A 21,610-nucleotide genomic window follows, 5' to 3' on the forward strand; every position below is an offset into this window, starting at 1 on the left:
TGTCTTAAGTTTTATGGAGAGACAACGTTGTTTCAGAATGCTAGAGAGAAATCACTAAGCTTAGCTAAGTTTGGATTCTACCCTTCCCACTCTGTATTCCTAAATAAATGAGTAGAAATTTCATTACCTGGGAAATGGAATAGACAGAAAAAATGGTTTTGGGAGGATGTTCTTATGAAGTCTATCTTATTTTCCAATTCATGAATGCCTATCAACATTTTATCCTCAAAGGAAAATGGTATATATGTGGTTAAGGCTAAGCAGTTACCAAAGAAATGACCTGAATGTTCATAGACAGTCGTCTCCCCTCCACCCTGCCCTTTTTAGGATTTTTTTTTTGAGACAGGTTTTTTGTTTTGTTTTGTTTTTTGTTTTTTGTTTTTTGTTTTTGTTTTTTTGTTTGTTTTTTGTTTTTTGTTTTTTGTTTTTTGTATAGCTCTGGCTGTTCAGGAACTCACCTGTAGACCAGGCTGTCCTCAAACTCAGAGATATGCCTGCCTCTGCCTGCTGCCCCACCCCCACCTCGAGTGCTGGGATAGAGGTCATGTGCCAACACTGCCCAGGCCATCACCTCATTCTTCTACTCGACAGTATTAATTACCTTTTCATTTGTATGACCAAAATACTTGAGAACAATTTGCAAGAAGAAGTTTTGGGTTTTGTGTGGAGCATCATAGTGGAACAGACTAGATGACAGAACTGGTATGTTCATGGTGGTGGAATCTGTAGCAGAGACTGTCATCACATGGGGTAAGAATACAGAGAAAGTGGACATGCTGGTATACTAGCTGTCTCCTTTTCCCCATTGCATTGCAACCAGGACCTCAGCCTATCCAGAGTGTGGTTCCTCCTCAGTTTCTTTTTTCTTTTAATGAATGTTTTATTTACATTTCATATGTTATCCCCTTACCCCATTTCCCCCCAGGAACCCCCTATCCCCTCACCCCTCCTTCTGCTTCTCTGCGGATGTACTCCTACCTACCCCCCATTCCCACCTCCCAACCCTCAAATTCCCACCCACTGGGGCAACCAGCCTTCATGAGACCAAGGATCTCTTCTCCCACCTATGCCCGACAGGGCCCTCCACCCTTACCTATACATCCGAAGCCATGGATCCCTCCCTAAGTGCTCCTTCATAGGCACACTCAAAGTTGTGCCTCAACATCTCCTAGGTGATCCTAAAATCTAAAGTTGACAATGAAGGTTAAGCATGATGTCTAATTCACTTTCTCCAGTGCACCTACAACTTTATTTCAGTTAACATAGGTAGAGAACTTAGCTCTGGTTTACAAATAGTTTTATATGATATACAGATATTCTTGAAAGGAGACAGGTCTTTCACCTATCTGTGGGAAAGATCTGAAAGATGGAGGTGAAAAGAAATCCTCAAAGTGGATAAAACTTCAGCCAGTGCACCAGGTTCTATACTCTGCTTCAAAGGAGAAATGGCTAGACATTCTGTGATACACTGAATCATAGATTAAAGCCAACTGTTTGATTTGATAGCCAGATACTTGGAAAGAAGATGGTTTGAAAAATAGTGTCAAATATCTAGAGGAGCAGGTGTATAGACAGACCTCTGTCAGGGGGCAGAATGTTTTTTCAGTTATCAGGGCAACAGGATGATATATTCTGTGTGTATTTGTCCCTTTCTTTTTCCAGACACACCTCTGTCACTGGATGGGTTTGTGAACAAAATGCTGAGGTGACGGGGTGGAAGATATGTGGCAACCTGAATGCAACAACATGAGACTTCCACTCACTGAGACCAAACCAGCTGTATACACTGCTGCGTGTATAATCTGTTGACTGTAGACACCAGCACTAACCCCAAATATGGCACACACCTCAGAGTGATCAGTGAACTGCCTAGTGCTAAGTTGATTACATTGGGCCGTTTCTGTTGTGGACGGGCCAGCATTATATCTTGTTTCTCAGGATATGGATTTGCCTGGCCTACATAGAATTCGTTTGCCAGACTTTCATGAATTTGCATAATGCTTTATCCAAGTTATCTTAAATTGTCTTGATTCAAGGAAGTCACTTAACAGTGAAATAAAAGCTCACAAAATCCTCTGGTCTTGCTGTATTTTCTACCTTTATGAAACAACTACTCTAATAGAATTGCCCTTTGAACATTCATTGAGAGTACCAGTCACATAACAATACTTTTCCAGTCTCAAATTAGATTCTCCATAGGGACTAATAGAAGACTACAATACAATCCAGGCAGGACATTGCGGGTTCTTCAGGAATGAAAATATAGGGAACTCCATCAGGTGGAGAGCCATAGAAAACTGAAGTGCTGCCCGGGCCGCACTCTGAGTACCAGCGGGCTTCTCTGCCGATGCTTTGGTGCTCGGTGGACCCACTGGCTTTCCAGGATGCAGGTTGTGGAACTCGTCCTCTAAGAACCACAGGCGAGAGGAAGCTGTGATTTATAAGTCGTTAAGTACTGCACTACCTGAAGCAGAAGCCGCGTTAACCAAAATCGTCTCCAGTATCGCGCTTTAAAGTGGTTCCTCACATTTCTTCAAAATGAATGTGACTGTTCGTTTCTTAAGACCTTTTGCCAGATGTCTGGTGCCAGATATCTTTCATAGGAAGAGAAGTAATTTATATTCAGGAGTTCTGCAGAGATATATGTCTTCTAAAGTACCTTCTTTGTCCTGTCATAATAAGGACAGCACATCCCCTCCTGAGCAGCTAGAATTGGAAGGGTGGAAAGCTACAGTGAAGTCTAGCATTCAAGAAGACAGTGTTTCAGAGGTCTCAGACACAGATGAAGATTCCCTAGCTGCAACCAGAGAATTAATTAAGATGTGGAGACTACTTGGCAAAGAAGTACCAGAACATATCACTGAAGAAGAACTCAAAACCCTTATGGAATGTCCTTCTAAATCAGCCAAAAAAGAAATACTTAAGGTATTTGTATGGTAAGGAAAAGGTGAAAAAAGCTAAGCAAGTAAAGAAGGAAATGAAAGCAGAGGCCAGGGAAGAAGCAAAAAGAGCTAGGTTGCTGGAGACCACCACAGGAGAACAAGAACAGGACTTCATGTTTCTTCGACTCTGGGATTGACAGATCAACATTGCACTGGGTTGGAAGGGCATTCAGGCTATGAAGTTTGGACAACCTTTGGTTTTTGACATGGCCTATGATAATTACATGAAACCAAGTGAACTGCAGAATACTCTTTCTCAACTCTTAGAAAGTGAAGGATGGAACAAAAGAAATGTTGATCCATTCCACATTTTTTTCTGCAATCTTAAAGTAGATAGTGCTTATCATAGAGAGTTAGACGTTATGGAGAAAAATGGGACAAGTTACTCTTAACAGCAACAGAAAAGTCTCCTGTCGATTTATTTCCAAAGGATAGTATTATATATTTAACTGCAGATTCTCCCAATGTTATGACTACCTTCAAGCACGATAAAATTTATATAATTGGATCATTTGTTGATAAATGTACACAGACAGGAACATCCCTAGCCAAGGCTAAACGGCTAGATCTAGCAACAGAATGCCTTCCACTAGATAAATATTTACAGTGGGAAGCTGGTAACAAAAATCTCATTTTAGATCAAATGATCTGAATTTTGCTCTGCCTGAAAAACACTGGTAACTGGGAAGAGGCTCCCAAGTTTGTTCCCAGGAGAAAGCATACTGGATATTTAGAAGTTTCTGAGCATTCTCAGGAAGTTTTTAGGAAACTGAAGAAGACAAAGACTTTAAGTTCATTTCAAAAAGGCTCCTTAAATGCACGCACGTGGAAAAGGTAACCTAAGGGAGACAGTATAGTGTAAGAAGTAAACAGGCTGGAAAGTACAGATAAAAGAATTTATTCCTAAATGGAATTACATCTTGAAGGCAGTCTTTCTAGACTATCAGTAGAGGTTTGCCTATTGTTTTTGTTGTTGTTTGCTTTTTTGAGACAAGATTTCTGTGTAGCCTTGTCAGTCCTACAACAAGGACAGGCAAGGCATAATATCAACAAAAGTTTGAAAGTATGTTTTACTTGTAAAAGCAATCAGAAGTTTATAGATTAGAATTGAACACAATAAAAGTTAATAGCATTTAAAAAAAAAAGAAAACTGAAGTGCTTATTGAAGACAGGAACCAGAGAATCAGCAATAGAAGGTAGTTATGGTAGCTGCAACAGTGTCACCAGTTAGAACAATGAGAATTGTCATTATTATATAAATATGTTTTATTTTATTACAAATAAAGTGTATTTATATATACATATATTAAACAATTGTTTTCTATCATGCCCTATTTCCTTATAACATAAGATATACCAATTTCTTCTTTTAAAAAAAGTAGAATGGCCCCCTATATATCCTAGGCCAGCCTTGAACTTACTGTCCTCGTACGCTCCAAGTGCTATGTTGCCATGACCAAATTAAATATTTCTTTTATGTCATATGATTTGAATTATAGCACAACAAGAGAAGAATAAATATCACACAAAATCTCTATCTCTTCTTCTGGAAAAAATGGGCTAGGTTTTGTGGTAAGCACAAACACTACACTGTGTTTGACCTTGTGTTATGCCTGGTCTACATAGGGAGTTCCATAGCAAGCAGTGCTACATAGTCAGGCTCTGTCTCAAAAACAATAACAAACATACAGAGAAAATTTGTTAGTGCCTGTTGGGTTTGATTCCAAGCCTCACTTGGAAAAGGAAAGAGTTGGGGTCTGTTCTTCCTAAGTTTACCTCAGCACCACTCTTAGGGACAAGAGCAGCCATGGAAAGCTGTGCTGCACAGTGGCTCTTCAGGATGCCTCTGTGTTTCAGTTTAGAATCCTTTGGGTGTATATGCAAGAGTGTAGGGCTGGATCATAGGAATATCAATTATTTTTCTCAGTGCTGTGATTTTTTTTAACCTTAAGGAAGGAAGGGGTTGGACTCCCGTGGTTCGAAGGCACAGTCTATCATAATGGTAACATCATGCTAGCGGGAGCCTAAGGACCTGTTCACACCCAATCTGCAACCAGGCATCAGAAATGACTGTTGACGCTCACTCTCTCCTTCTTATCCAGCCCAGCACGACAGCCAATGGAATGGTGCCACACACACTTAAGGTTGGCCTTTCCACCTCAATTCACCCAGTTTCAAAACTCCCTCACGGGGAGTTTTACCCAGGAGTCAGGGGATTTTCCTCTTAGAGGATCCTAGATCCTGTCACATTGACAATCAATATCACAGAATGGTAGCTCTATTTTCAAGATTTTTAAAGGAGCTCCACACTGACTCCTGCAGGGGCCGCATCAGCCTACACCCAGACCAGCAGTATATTGGGTTCCCTCCGGGTAACTTTTCCCTAGAAAAGAGGTACAATGCAGTTACCTGAAAATAAAATACATAACACTTCTTAGAAACATATTTCTTTACACTGCTTTGTCTCTCTTTCCTTTTAGCGCACTCGGCATAGTAAATGACAACACTTCATTCTCTATGACAGACAATGCTGGGTTTTGCCAGAGTGCAGCCAGTTAGGACCTCATGTGCAGCTTCTTGGCTGATGTGAACTCCAGTCACTTTGGAGAAAGAACAAGGGGTCCGGATATCTTCCTGATTTTTTCTGTCAACTGCCCAATTAGTTAATATTACTGTCTTCTCCGAATACAGTGGCAAATGAGAAAGACATTTTTAATAAAAAATGTAAATGTGATTTCACCAGGTTACAAAATTTCATTCTTACCACAGGATGCTCATATTGTGTGTATTAAAGAATTATCCAAACTTCCCAGGCAACTTTTTATCTGTTCCACTGATTCTTCAATTACAGAGATCAGTTTAACTTCAGTAGATGGAGAGCGGATGCGGGCTTGTGGGAGCAAGCCTCCTGGAAGCTCACAGCAGCTGCTCTTAATTATAAGACATTGAGGGCGAAAGTGGCTTATTAGTCCAGAACAACTGCAAGAACCTATCACAGAGCATAAAATCCCACCTTTCTACGTCTGCCAAATCAAGCCAGTTGCTCCAGACACCAGTCCCTGAATCAAAGCCTTATACATTAAGCATGAACTTGCCTCTAATTACTTTCACACAAAAGTAAAATGTATTTCTAGAGGCCTGTTTTATCTGTGGAATGTCAAGTCACACACGTAGCATGTTCAAAATAAAGGTGCCAATTACTTAATTGTATGAAGCAGGCAGTTCCACAGAGTAATATATCAGTATGAATCCCCCTTTGATTTCTATAGCTGCCTTTAACTTCTCTTTATACAAATAATTCATGCTTAGTATGAAAATTCTACCAAATGATACTAAGCCTAAGAAAAATATAAAATCCATCACAGTTTCTAAACTATTATCCAATAATAAAGTTTTAATTATGGAATACATTTCTCTAGTCTTTTTTTCCATCTAGAATATAGTTTTTCAAAGAAGTGTATTTCATTAGATCTGTGTAATGTTCTTTCTTCTCCTTAGAGATTGAATAAATGTATATCATAAACATAAATATTTCTCTGGCATTATTTTCAATGGCTGCAAAGTAGTCCATTAAATGGATTGGTCATACCTGAAAGAATTGCCAATTTATTACACATTTAGAACATTTACAGTTTTTACTTTTAAAAAGCACATCACTAAGGTGACTCAAGATAAATAAATTATTATTATACACAGTTACTATCGTTTCTTCCCTTTCGATTCCTCAAGATAGATATGCTAAATCTAAGTTTACAGAATTTTGCTATGGCTCAGTTGGGAGAGTGCTTGCCTAGCATGCAAAAAACCTGGGTTTGATCTCCAACACTGTAAAATCGCTGAACAACAAGAAAAATAGGTGTGATCCCATAGCATGTAATGCTAGCATGCGAGAGTGAAAACCAGAAGGTCAGAAGTTCAAGGTCAGGGTCATCCTTAGCTACATACTGTGAGTTTGAACCAGCCTTAGTTTAGCTACCTGAAATCCTGTCTAAAATAAGTATATATATATATATATATATATATATATATATATATATATATTAAAAGACCATGAATTTGAGAGAAAGTGGAAGGAATTAGAGGGAAGTGGGGAAAATGATGTAAATAAAATACTCATATATAAAATTCTTAAAAATAACTAAAAACAAATATATCAAAAGTTTGAAAAGTCTTTAAAAACCTCTTTTTTAAAATGCACACAAAGTATTGTTTAATTATTCCTTTTAGAAGACTCAGAAACTATATTCACAACTTGGTGGCGGTGTTGTGTTTTGCTGTTGGAAAGAACAGCTCATGCTGCAGCCCAGGTTGGCCTGGAACTTTTTATGTAATCCAAATGAGTTCCTAGCAATCCACTGCCTCAGCGTCCTAAGTGCTGAGTTTACAATTGTGAGTCACCACACCTGGCTTCTTGCTTGCTTTTTTTTTTTTTTTCAATTTTTGTAAAATCAACTGAGTAAAATTACTTCTGGAGTTTCTACCTTAAATCCTCTGGAGCAAGGCAAACATTGGATATTGTTGTATAGTTTATTTTATAGTCTGATCAGAGCTGAGGACCACTGACATACACAAGCATCTTACTTTCAAGGAAATAATAACTGAATTACACATCTATCAAACATTATGCAAAATATAATGACCAGAATAGAAAGTGGGTGAGTGGTGCCACTGTGAGTCACAGCAATGAGGTTTATGCATACCCTTGGTCTACACGTGTCTGTGGACATGCAGCTGCTGGTTGCATGTCTAGGCTGCAGCAGTGAGTGGAAAGACAGTACACATGGCCCTCCTGCCTTTGCCTCTTTGCTTTGGAATCCGAGAGGAGCCAACTCCGCAGCAAACAAGCGAGGGATCGTTTTCCACCCATTTTGTCATTTTTATTTCAGAGTAACTTTGTAAAAAGAATGAATGAATAAGCACCTGAAATGTGTCCCCAGTATAATAAATTCTCAGAGACAGGAAGCGGAGATTCTACAATTTCCTCTTCCTAAGCCTCAGTAATCTCTCAGAGCATCACAATCCCCTTGTCGTCCTAAAGAAATCCGATCGGCAGCTTACTCATGCTGTTCTCTGTTTCCAGGCCTCTTTTACAGAGTAAAGTGCTCTCCAGTTTCCCCTCCTCCCTCAGGCACAGTCAGCTGTGCACCCTGATGCCACTGGATAAATAATGCCTCACCCCGCCCCCACACCTGCCCCCTAGGAGAGTGTGCTCATCCATTTATATCTTTGGTATTGTCTCATCATGTGTCCTATTTGAACTCAGTCCTGTGCATTCAACTCTAAATATCCCTGCAATTCTCACGGAGGGGCCTAGCTTAAACCACATAAAGATCAGTTTACAAAAGGCAGGAACTATTTATGTTGAAATGTTGGCTTGTATTGTCTCGGTCCATTTCCTACAAGATAGAGCCACACTGCTGATGATATAAAAGTAAAGCCTAATGTTTGATGTTTGGGGTGTGTGTGTGTGTGTGTGTGGTACTCTATATAGAGTATAGAGACCAGAGGCTACCATGATCTGTCCTCCTCTGTTGCTCCTAACCTTATTTTTGAGCTCACCAATTGGCTAGGCTGACAGGTCAGTGATCCACCAGAATCTTCTAGCAGAGTCTCTGCACTGGGATTACATGTACCACTGTGCTTGGCTTTTTTACATAGGTGGTGGGAATCTACATTCAGGTCTGAATGCTTGTACAGCAAGCACTTTAGCTACTGATCCATCTTCCCAGATCAAATATTGTGTTTAATAAGATGAGCACACTGTTTATCAGTCCTCAATATTTCAAAATCATCTATTTTTTCCAACATAATATTTGTATTGACTATTTGAGAATTTTACATCATGCCCACTCACTTTCCAGTCCTGCTAGGTCTGCCCACTATCTTTGTGACCACCACCACCACCCCCCAAAAAAGAAGAAAACAAAACATGAGTCCAATTTGCGTTGCCCACATATACTCACTGGGGCGTGGTCAAACTCCCAGTAGCCATCCCCTAAAAAAGAACTGAGTCCTTCAACACCAGCACCCCTGACAGAAGCCATCAGTTGTGGAGAGCTACATTTCAGCATACTTAGCACAATTTTTTAAGAGTTCTCATGGATGGTTTCCTGTTTAGGCTGTTACTTTTGTGGGTTGTGAGGATTGTCACAGAAACCTCCTATGTCTCTTTTTCTGAACTGTAAGTCTGCAGTCATCAATACCTCTGCAGAAGTTCCTAGCCTTCTACAATCAACAAGAACACAAATTATGGACTTCGCATGGTTTTTGGTGGCTGTATAGACCACAGACATCCACATGGTCTCCGGTGTTAGTATATACTACAGACCTCACCTTGGTCTACAGTGGCAGTACAGACCACAAATACCCACTTGCCCTTCAGTTTTAACGTAGGCTATAGACATCAACTTGGTCCCCAGATGCAGTAGAACCACAGACTGAGACATGATCCTCGGAGGCTTCATGGACCACAGACATCAACATGGCCTTAGGATGGAGGGAAGGCCTGAGGCTCAAAGAGATCAAACAATTATTGAAGTCCTGGCAAGTACTGAATGAACTCAAGCAGGTGTCTAACTTGAGCACCTGCATACGCTGGACTCTCTATGCGTCTAAACTTAAACACTGACACCATTATATCATCGACAGTCATCTACTCTCTTGCTCCGATTATCCTTCAGGCAAACTCTATCCAAACCTTGCTACTGCCTGTTCCCTTAGACACCATCTGGAACAATGGTAGAGGAACAGACTCTCTGGATAAACTACATAAGTCTTAACAGAAAATTCTAGAAAAATAATCTCCAGATAGAGGATGAATCAGTGTCTACAGCCTACACCACCATATCTGTAAAAACCCCTGATATACATTTAGGCAAAATCCTTTGAGGTGATTTAACATAGGTTCTTCGTTTATATTTGAAAATCGGTGTTTGTCTCCCTACACCTCTTCTTCCTGTTTGGAACAGTGAATGCATCCATTAGGACCACAGTTTCATTCCACATACTGAATTACTGAATTGATTGATTCTTCTTATCTCCGTCTCTATCTCTAGTTAGATGTCTGGCTCAGCCAGCTGCATAAATCTCTTAATAAAAAGGAGTATTATGAGGTTCCATCTGCATATGTGCTATGCTGGCCATAAAGACGACTTATGTAAAGGGAAAAGTACAGTAGCAATCAGAATAAGAGAGTGGAAGAAAAGAGAAGCAAAGGTAGCTTAATCTTGACAGAGTCACTTCCCTTCTTAAGCTGTTTTTTTCATTTTGCACTTGAAGAGGTTGTTAAACACAGTTAATGTTTTCAGTATACTTTTTTATTCATTCACTGTCCCTACCACTGTATGCACTCAACTAGTGATGAGCCAACCTACATTGAGAGAGAGAGAGAGAGAGAGAGAGAGAGAAACAGAGACAGAGACAGAGACAGAGACAGAGACAGAGAGACAGAGAGAGACAGAGAGAGAGAGAGGATGATAATTAGACCTTAAATATACATAACTTTGTGGCTTCTTTTTTAAATCATAAACACTGACTTTCACTGAAATGCTGTCTTAGGCCTGGCATAGTGACTCATATTTGTAACTCCAGCATCTGGAAGGCAGAGGTAGGAGGAGCAGAAATTCAAGGCCATTCTTGACTACATAAGAGTCCCCAATTAGTCTAGGATACATAAGACCCAGTCAAAAACAAACAAGCAAACAAACATAAAAACCAGGAAGAAGAAAGACACAAAGGGAAGAGGGTGGAGTAAGGAAAAGAGAAATGAAGAATGGGAAGAAAGAAGGTATCAAGGAAGGGAGGCAGGTAAAGAAGAGAAGAAGGAATGGAAGAGCTAAGAAAGGAATTCTAGCCCTTGGTTTCGTGGTTTAAAGTAAAAGTAAGGTTCCTATCCTATCCTTCTTTAAGAATCCAATACAGATAAGCCTCAATGTGATGAAGGATATTCTTTCTTCACATTCATCCCAAAGTATGTCCTTCTGGACTTTGCTCCCACATCAACTCTAAAAATGCTTTTGGACACCAGTGACCTACTCACTGTCAAACACATGATGACTTCAAACTGCTGAATGTTCTGGTTTTGAATGCTGTATTTCTCTTTCTGGTTTTGAATGCTATATTTCTCTTTCTGGTCTTGAGTGCTTTACTTCCCTTCCTCTCACATCTACTCCATGAGTTTCTTCTCTCATTTTTTCTCAAAGCCTTTGTAACACTGAGATCCAGTCTTCACCTCTTTTTTTCCTGTTTTTTTTTTTCTAGATAATCTCATCAATACTAAAGGTTTCCGACATGGAGTTCTTAAACCTGACTATCTTCTGAGTTCTAGACATGACAAATATCTCCACTGGAAATACTCAATATATAAGATGTGTATGTCATTTAAGCCCTATATTCTACCAAAATGTTATTCAAGCTTTGTAAATGTGCTACATTTCTGAATATATCTGTAATTTCCATCCAAAGAATAAGCCATGGAAGTTTAAGCTTCAAGAAGACTAATCTAGAAAAGTCAAGAAAATTTGGCATCTAAAAATTTTGGCTGATACTGTAATTGACCCTTTCTTACAGAATACTGAGCCAAATTCCCAATTAATAGAAAAGTAAAACCTGATGTTAGAAAAATATCTTGTTTAGTACTCTAAGTACACCATACATAACAGTTTCAACACTCACAAATCCCTCAATTTACAGCAGGAAAAACTATATGCATAAAATTTATTTATATGCTTAAATTTTGGAGGGAGGGGGGATTGAGACATGGTTTTTCTGTATAGCCCTGGCTGTCCTGAAACTCAGTCTGTAGACCAGGCTGGCCTTGAACTCAGAAATCCACATGCCTCTGCCTCCCAAGTGCTGGGATTAAAGGCATGTGCCACCACTGCCCAGCTATATGGTTAATTTTATAAATGTATAAGCACATAATCCATGCCCCTTCTTCTGATTCTCTATCTCCTCCACCCAGTGATGAATGAGTAAGAACAGTATAGTAGATAAAAGCGAACAAATTTTAGAAGGCCTCAATCTCTTTCCCCTAATTCCTGGAAATGACCGATACGTCCCCAGCACTATTTCTGTGTAGAGTGCACTTGCACAGTGTATACCACCTTTCAGCTGGTTCTCTTTGAAGCATATCAGATTGATTTATTTCTCTACAGTTTGTTCCATTACTGCTGAGATATACCCACTGTAGACATAGAACTGCTCACATATCCACTTGGTATTTCTACATTTTGGTATTTCTATTTTTTGGTTCCTGTGAATAAAATTGGCATATGCATTTACAGTAAGAGTTTGGGTGAACATAAATTTTTACTTCTCTGAAGCAAGTACCAAGGCACTCCTTAACTTAAACCTGGTAGGAACACTACCTGAGTGTCAGAACAGCTGTTACATTTTGTGACTGGTGAGATCCAATGGCGCTGCATTCTTTTAAAAAACTTTTATATATTTATTTTATTTTTATTTTTGCTTTTGTATATAAGTTGCCTGCATGTATGTATGTGCACCACATGCATACCTAGTGTCTGCAGAGTTCAGAACATGACATACAATCCCCTGGAACTGCAGTTTGTGAATGGTTGTGAGCCATCATGTGAGTGTGGGAACTGAACCCCAGTTCTCTACAAGAGCAATAGGTGTTAAGCACCGAGCCACTCTGCAGCTCTTATCCTGCAGCCTTACCCCTATTCACCAAAAGCTTTTATTTTACTTTTTAATCAGCTATCCTTTACTTCCACTTTAATTTGAAAGTAGTAAAGTATAGTAATTCTACTTAAATTTGGGCTGAGGGCTTTCTGTAAAATTTCTAGTTTCTCTGTACCTCAGGGACTTTCCTGATGGCTAATGAGCCTTTGTATGTTCTTATTTCTAAACTTTTCCCCCAGATTATTTGGGGTATTAAGGCTAGGTTCCTTTGCCTTTCTGAATTATTTTTTAAGTTTTTAAAGTTGTATTCAAATGTAAATGACCAAACAATGGTGCATTTGATGGTCACCACTATAATGTTTCTATTTGTTTGTGTTTTAATTTAAGGTTTGTCCTCTCAGCAAGTTCCCAATGCAGTATTTTAAGAGTCATGCTCATGTCATACCGTCTATTTGTATAGATTTTAAACTCAGCTCTAATGAGCTGGCACTTCACTGGTCTTTCAGAGGACCCAGTTTCAGTTTCTAGTGCCCACATGGTGGCTAGCAACTGTCTGTTTCTCCAGTTCAAAGGGATCTAACATGCTTTCTAGCCTCTGTGAATATCAGCTATGCCAATGGTGCATAGATATACATGCAGGCAAAACAATCATCCATATAAAAAAAATTTAAACCTCTCTCCCAAGCTTGTCTACCAGAAGAAAGGGACTTTTTCATTCTCTTCTGCTCTGTCCTCGTCTGCCTTCTTCATGCCTGGGGGCTGAGGGCTTTCTGTAAAATTTCTAGTTTCTCTCTACCTCAGGGACTTGCTTAACATTCCCACAGCCTACTCTCCACCCAAGGCTCTATTGCCTTAATTTTTCTTCACGGAGTTTATAATCATCCAACAGTTATACTGCACTTACCGATTTCCTTTTTCATCGTTTCTCCTGAAATACACAGGTATGGACATATGCACACAAATACCCTGAGAAGATGTATTATAGGTAGTTTTCTTCATTTTTTTTTAATCTCCAGAAGCTAGACTACTATATAACACTCACTAGTTCCTCTTTTCTTTTCTCCTTTGTTCATCCTTTCTCCTTCCCCCCCCCCAAATGCTTCACTCTTCCTACCACATGGCAAAAAATGTATTCAATCACCTAATCCCAAGGAATAAGATAAACATGTTTTGTTACCTTGCTAGAAACAACCCTTGCTCATGGATAAAGAATATACAATACATTTAATTTATACCTACTAGAGCCTGCAGTGTGTCAGGTCTTCAGCGATTAAGATAGAAATAATATGAATTCTCAAATCACAGTCTAGTTTAATTAAAAATACGTTTAAATATATAGGAAATAAGAGAGCAATGCTTGCAAAAACAGTCTTACTCAGTGAGGAAGGAATTAGGAAAGGTTTAAAAATAAATCAGTGTGTGTGGTCAAGACAAATTCAGAAATAACAATCAATTAGAGGGAAGACTAACAGCCGACTGACTTTGGTGGAGAAGTTGTCCTATTTGAGCAACCTGGGGAGTTGATCCAGTGACTCGTGTTCCTTTGACAATGAGTCATGCTTAATTTCACGATAGCTTTTGTTGTTTTTGTGGTTATGAAACGATCCTCACGCTACCATTCCTAATATTAGAAGATTCTGTTCTAACCAGTACCAAGTGTCAGTCAAGGGAGAGGGTGTGTATAGTGTGGGGTTTATTTGTTCTCCAGCAGGCCTGGGTTACAGTGAACTCAGCACTTGCCAAATAAGAAAACATCTTGGAACTTTCCTTAATTTGCTGAATGAGACTAAACAAGAGGTGCTTGGGGGCACATTCAGGGGAACTCAGAGAGCAAGATGGAGGAATACAGAAGGTGAACAGTAAGAGCTGAAATGTTCTCTTGCAATGAAATTGCCCTTCTGAGTAAACATTTAGCAAACTGGCAGATCCATAACTCTGGGGTTCAGAGGCCTGAACATAGCAATAGCAACAGCAGGAAGTTGTCTTGAGAACATAGCCCCAGTTTCTACACTGTATTTCATTAGTGAAAACTTCCAAAGCTCTGTTTCTAATTCCATTTACTATCAAGAATGGAAACTTTGCTCCTAAGAGGACACAGTATAGCTTGGCAATGGTGTCATATGTCTGATCCAAGCACTTTGGGAAACAGAGATGTCCGTGAGTTCAAGGCTAGCCTGATCTACACTACATACTGAGTTCTGTGTAGCCAAGGCTACACAGAAAAACCTTACCTTGAACCCCAACCTCTCCAAAAAGAAGAGGACACAGTATGAAGACAAAGGGACCTCACCCCAAAAAGAGTACACAGTATAAAGACACACGGACCCCAGCCCCCCAAAAAAGAGGACACAGTATGAAGACACAGGGAAAGAATGTAGTGTTTGAATGAACTTGAAGGGCAGTAGTAGGACTGGAGAATAGCTGAGTGGCTGCTGGCTATTTCATTATCTCATCTGATCTGCATAGTATCCATGATGGCTAAATAGTGCTTATTTTATTTTATAAAACAAAAGACAGGTTCAGACAGAAGAGAGATTTTCAACCTAAGAGTCAGGGCTTGAGTATGTTTTGGGTTTTGGATTTTTTTGGGGGGTTTTGTTGTTGTTGTTGTTGTTGGGGGGGAGGAGTTGTTATTATTGTTATTTCTCCCTTCCTACTTTATATTCATTCTCCTCTACCTCCTCTGCAAAAAGCTTTGGAAAATAGGTTATAAAGCTTTAGTCTGAAGCCAAGTTTGATGGACTAGGCTTAATACTGGCAATCACCTGGGAATTTTATAAGCCTACAATGTCTGGGGGGTCATATTTAGTGAGAATATAATCTGGACAGTGAGGTTTTTTCATTTTAGCTTGTTATTGAAAAGGAATTTTTCATACAATATATTTTGATCATGTTTACCCCTCCGACAACTCCTCTGAGATCTCATCCACCTCCCTATCCATCCAACTTTATGTTCTTTCTCTTTATTTTAATAAAAAAAGAAAGGAAGAGAGAGAGGGGGGAGGGAGGGAGGGAGGAAGGGAGGGAGGGGGAGAGAGAGAGAGAGAGAGATTAAAAACAAAACAAACAAGATGTCTTCACTAAGGTTTCTATTGCTGTAATGAAACAACCTGACCAAAAGCAAGTTGGGAAGGAAAGATTTTATTCAGCTTACACTTACACTTACACTTACACTTACACTTACACTTACACTTACACTTACACTGAAGGAAGTCAGGACAGGAACTCAAACAGGGCAGGAACTTGAAGGCCAGAGCTGATCCAGAGGCCATGGAGGGGTTCAGCTTACAAGCTTGCTCCCCATGGCTTGCTCAGCCTGTTTTGGTTTGTTGTTTGTTTTATAGAACTCAGGACCACCAGCCCAAGGACCACCAACCCACAATAGAATGGACCTTCCCCCATTGATGACTAATTAAGAAAATGGCTTACAGCTCGATCTATCTTATAGAGGCATTTTCTCAATTGAGGCTTCCTCCTCTCTGATGACTCTTGCTTGTATCAAGTTGACATAAAACTAGACAGCATACAAACAAAACATCAGTAAGATAAAACATGTCAAAACAAAGCAAAACTCCTTAAAAATACCATAGAGCTGATTTTGTGTTGGCCAAATACTCCTAGACATAGAGCCTGCACTGGAATGTGGTTGATATACCCATTAAGACTTCATTGGAGAAAACTGATTTTCTCTTTTCCAGTTGCAGACAGCTTCCTTGTTAGGGTGTGACCCTATATCTTTTTCTACCTCTCAATGCTGGAAATCCATCTGGTATGAACCTGTACTTGTCTTGTGTATATTGTCACAATCTCTGAGAGTTCATGTGCATATCGATTCTATTGTATCTTGGAGTAGTACACTACCTCTGGCTCTTACCATCTTTCTGGGTTCTTTTCTGCATTGGTCCTAGAATCCTGAAGGCTTTGATGAAGACATCCCATTTAGGAATGAATGTTCCAAAGTTCCTCTCACTCTCTGTACCTTGTCCAGTTGTGGGTTTCTGTGTTAATCCCCATATACTGTAAGAAGTTTCTTTGATGAAAGCTGAATGAAGCACTGATTTACAGGTATAGCAGTATATCTATCATTAGGCATTATTTTATTCCTATGTTCCTTTAGCAGAACAATAGTAGCAGGTTTCCACCTAGTCATAGCTCTTATCTTGTGTCAGGTTTTTGGCCACTTTGTCAGTGTCAGATTTGGGTTCCATCTCACGTAGTGAGCTTTAACCCAATTTTTAAAAGTGGTTTGTTACCCCCATTACATTTGTGCCACTACTATATCTTGCAGGCAGGTCACTGTTGTAGGTTGTAGAGTTTGTAGTGGATGATACTGATGATTGCCTTTCTCTTCTGGTGGCATGCAATACCTTCCAGGATGATGAGCAATAGTCAGTAGGAGTAAGGGTAATGTTTCTACCTAGGCACTAGTTTGACTTAGCCCATGTACAATGACATAAATAAGTCTCATCTTCAGCAATAATGCCTGTACCCTATGATGTTTGGGGGTTTCTATGGAGCTACTTTGACCAACAACTCAGCAAGATGTAACTCAATAATGAGACATTATTGCTCCCCACTTGAGAACAACTATGGAGAAATGATTTAAATTACAAATCTGCTGACTTCTATCATAGGTTTATTACTTAGAATCCAAGATGTGAGAATATTTATAATATATCTAAACCATTCTAGTAAGCATCCAGACCTTAGGACCACTATGAGTAATTTCAGATCAGGAATGAGACTCACTTCAGTCCTTAACTATATACTCAAGGGAAACTGATTTATCTTCAGAATACCTGTGTTTCTTCATCTTAAAATGTTGTTTCTGGTATTTTCCCCACTGATCTCTGAAATTGTCAAAAAATAAGTAGTAATTGTAAGCATCCTTTAAAAATGATATGGAATCATACACTTATAAGGTGTTATAATTAGTACACTAGTGTCCCTTGATTTTCATCAACTTGTGCACATCTTGTCTACTGGACTTGGCATCTGATGACCTGAAAGAATAGGATAGACTACAACCTGATGCTGTAGACAATCTTAGTTCAGTTTAAGTGTACTTTTATACATGAACCAAGAAAGAAAGCAATGATCCAAGCAAGGTTGTCTGAGTTCAGAAAAACATGATCAGAAAACCATGTAAATAAACGACAGTAAACACATACCAAATATTAACAGGGAAGCCCTTTCCCAGAACTTTCCCAGAATGGAGCAACTGAAATACAATTGACAGGCATGTACCATAGATTATATCTGAGAAAGTATGAAAGCAAGGCAGAAAGCCTTATCCAGATTCCGGGTACACTGACCAGACTGGGTTCTGTAGCTATGATCTGATATCCAACAAGAATGAACATGTCTTATAAATTGAATGTAAATATTTGTTACAGGAGGCACAAAATCATGTCCAAGAACAATCTGGGGAACAAAATGCACCTGAGGTAAAAGGCCCTCTCCCTTTTTTCCTGGAGCCTCCCTCACAGGCATTGTTCACCACGGGTCATTCTTTTGACTGTGCTCCAACAGCCTCGGACTGTTTTTAATCTCTGACATTTACTGGTAGGTCCATAGCGAGGGATCTTACTTTTATAACTCTGCACTAGAAACTCCCTCTTTTATCCTCTTCTCAACCCACAAAAGGCTGGATGATCAGGATAGCTGCAGATTCTCATTCCCATCACAGGAAAGAATATACAGAGGAAGCTTGCCTCCATGAGGGGAAATGGAGAGATAAGAACTGTGTAACCTCAACCACAGGCATTTGTTGTCAAAGATCTGAATTTAACAGAAAGGCTGAAGCATTAGCCAATATGCTTTTTCCCAGCACTCACATTCAATTCAGAAATGAGGCTTCCCATTACCAAGAACATCCCATCCCAGTGGGAGTGCAGAGCTTCTTCCTCTGGGTTTTGGAGAGACTTGGGTGTGTAGCAAAGATACGAAAAGGAAGAAGACAGTACACAGACATTTTCTAACTCCTGGTTCCTAATAAGCATCAAACTCTTCAAATTCTCAAGATGAGACACACAGAGACTGGATTAGTCTCTTGTCTTGTTGCTTGGATAAAATACCTCACTTAAAAGCAGCTTAAGAAGGAAGAGTTTATTTTGGCTTATAGTTCAAGGATCCAGCCAGTCTATCACAGTAGCAGGGATCTGAGGGGAGTAGTCACATTGCATCTGCAATCAGGAAGCAAGACAGTGAATACTGGTACTCAGCTTGCTAATTTTCCTTTTTATTCAGTCTGAAAGCCCCACCTATGGTATTATTCTTCACACATTTAAAGTGGATCTCTCTACTTCAATTAACCTAATCTATATAATCCCTCACAAACATGCCCAAAGATATGTTTCCATGGTTTGTCTAAACTGCAAACTGACAAGAAGTATTAATCATCCCGGGGCCTGCTGGCCTTTTCAGAGCTTTTGACTCTTTGTGCCTTAGGACAGACTGTCTGGGATGCCCTCTAGAAATTCTAACCTCCATCATCCTTTCAGGTGGTATTATATACATCATGAATATGTATGTGTGTGTGTATTGTATGTGTATCTATGATAGTCCCAAAAGTAGTAAATATTGAGACTCCAAAGAGGAAAAAAACAGCAAGATAGGATAGGTGAGACCATACCTATATCCCCTTTCCCTAAGGCTTCCTCTGGGGACTACCAACTCCACACCTTTTTAACTTCAGTGTGTGTGTGTGGGGGGGGGGGGTTCTATCTTCCTGCAAAGCTTTGTACCAATGTTTCACAGACAGAATTAATACATTCATGGATTATGAAAAGATCCGACTAATTTCTGAAGGAAAACCAGGCAGAAATACTGAAGACAATACAATAAATACTACTATATAGTCTTGTTTTGTTTTGTTTTGTTTTGTTTTGTTTTGTTTTGTTTTGTTTTACCATTGACTCTCTTGCTTGTAACACTTGTTAGCTATTTGCTGTTACCCAAAATCCTGATGGTAACAGCTCCACCCTCTGACATCACAGACAGGAAGGTGTCTCTAGCATGCAACTAAGCACCTTAGCACATATGCACATATACTATGCTACACATGTTGCATGTTTAAGACAACAATTTTTTATCCCAAATTAACCCTCATAAAGGAAGGAGTTATCTCCTGCTTTGTAGTCCAGTCATAGAATCCTTGCCAAGCCTGTACAAGCCCTGGGTTTGATTCTAAGCACCAGAAAAAGGGAAGGAATTATAATTTGTTCCATTCTAATATAGTCTTCTAGAATCCTGAGATCTCCAGTAACAGCTCTATTTAAAAACAAACAAACAAATTAATGTATTATACTTATCCTGAGCAGACACATTAACGAAATCAGTACTAATTTGTGTGTCTAATTTGTAAAAAATATCAATAAAAAGTATTAAATAAGTACTAAAGGATCTGGAGATGTGATTAACTTGGTAAAGTGATTGCCCAGGATGCACAAACTCCTGAATTCAGTTGCCAGCCCCACAGATGCCAGATACTGTAGTATGCCCCTGTAATCCCAGCAGTTGAGAGGAGGAGGCAAGAAGATTAGAAGTTCAAGGACATCCTCAACTACACAGGAAGTTTGAGGCAATCTAGTTTACATGAGACCCTCTCATTAAAAACAAAACAAGAAGGAAGGAAAGAAGGAAGTGTGTATGCACATGTGTGTGCATATGTGCATGTGCGATGTATGTATGCATGTGTGTGTATGAGTTCAGATGAGCTCACCAGACATTAATTGTCTCCCTTTATCACTTCCTAACTTTTTCTTTCTTTCAGACAGAGTCTCTCCTAAAACCTAAGTCTTGCTGTTTTAGCTAGAATGGCTGGCCAGAGAGCTCTCAAGATCTACTTGCCACTCCTGTTGGATAGCATTTTAATCCAAGCTAAAAAAAATTCCATCGAGGAGGAAGCTCTTTTGACTCAGAAAGTTCTAAAGTGAGATTTATTAAGACTCAGAAAATGAACAATTCATAAGTCTCAGGAAGTCCCTGAAACTGACCAGATACTCAAGACTTCCCTCTCATCAAGGTTTTATAAGCAATAAGCCTCAACAAGGAGATTCAAAACTGCATAGTTAAATGGAAGACAAAGATGAATCAAGCTGCCTCGAAGAAATTCTTTGACATGTTGAGCTGCCTGCAAGTCATGCAGAGTTCCAAGATACTAGCTTCCCTGAGTCATCACTCATGCTACCTGGATAATCTTTTCATGATATAGCTGCCTATGAGTTATCCACGCTTTAGCAATTTACCCCCACTCACACTCCTGTAAGTAAGTCTAATAAATCCATCAGTTCACCAAATTGGGTTTTGGTGATAGTGTAACTTTGGTCTGTCTTCAGTTTTCTACTTGGGGGAGTGGATATTTGTTTACATATTTTCAAGATATGTACAATACACCACTCAGTGCTGGAATTACCAGTGTATGCTGCTATGCTCCATACTTTTACATGATGTTAGAGATCTGAAATCAGGTTCTTATGCTTGCTCGAGAAGCATTTTACCAACTGGGCCATCTTCTCAGTCCAGTATGATATGACATTATATAAATAATATTATATAATATTCACAGGTATATATTTAAAGGATGAGTATTTTAAAACGTGTTGTATTATAACTAAGGGTGTTTTCTATGGTAAAGCATTTCCTTAGCATGAACAAGGCCATCCTCAACACAAAAAAAGAAAATCTTGTTGTTATATAAATGAATTATTGATATTAGCTGTAAAATGTCCTGTGGTAGATCAGACACATCCAAAAAGTACTGTCCCAAACAGTAAATAACTATTTTAGTCAGCTGTTAAATAACTCAAAAAAAGATTCTTAAAGGAAAGAAAAGTTATCTTTCTTATTAAATGTGAGTAGAAATAGTTTTAAAATATTGTTAAGTATGCTTTTCTAAACATGTACTTTTTACATATGTCTATCTAAATTCACATATTAAATATTGTAAATAGGCACTTGACCATTTAGCTCCAAGTTTCATGTATTTCTGCTTCCCAATTTTTGGTTTATTTTATATTACA

At 39.1% G+C, this 21,610-nt stretch overlaps 1 pseudogene; it reads left to right on the forward strand.

Moving 5' to 3' along the window:
* Nucleotides 1–2,538: 2,538 nt before the first annotated feature.
* On the forward strand, nt 2,539–3,780 carry LOC114620700 (annotated as a pseudogene).
* The last annotated feature ends 17,830 nt before the right edge of the window (nt 3,781–21,610 follow it).

This window comes from Grammomys surdaster, unplaced genomic scaffold (assembly GCF_004785775.1).
Source record: "Grammomys surdaster isolate TR1022 unplaced genomic scaffold, NIH_TR_1.0 170, whole genome shotgun sequence".
In the NCBI taxonomy this organism is placed as follows: domain Eukaryota; kingdom Metazoa; phylum Chordata; class Mammalia; order Rodentia; family Muridae; genus Grammomys; species Grammomys surdaster.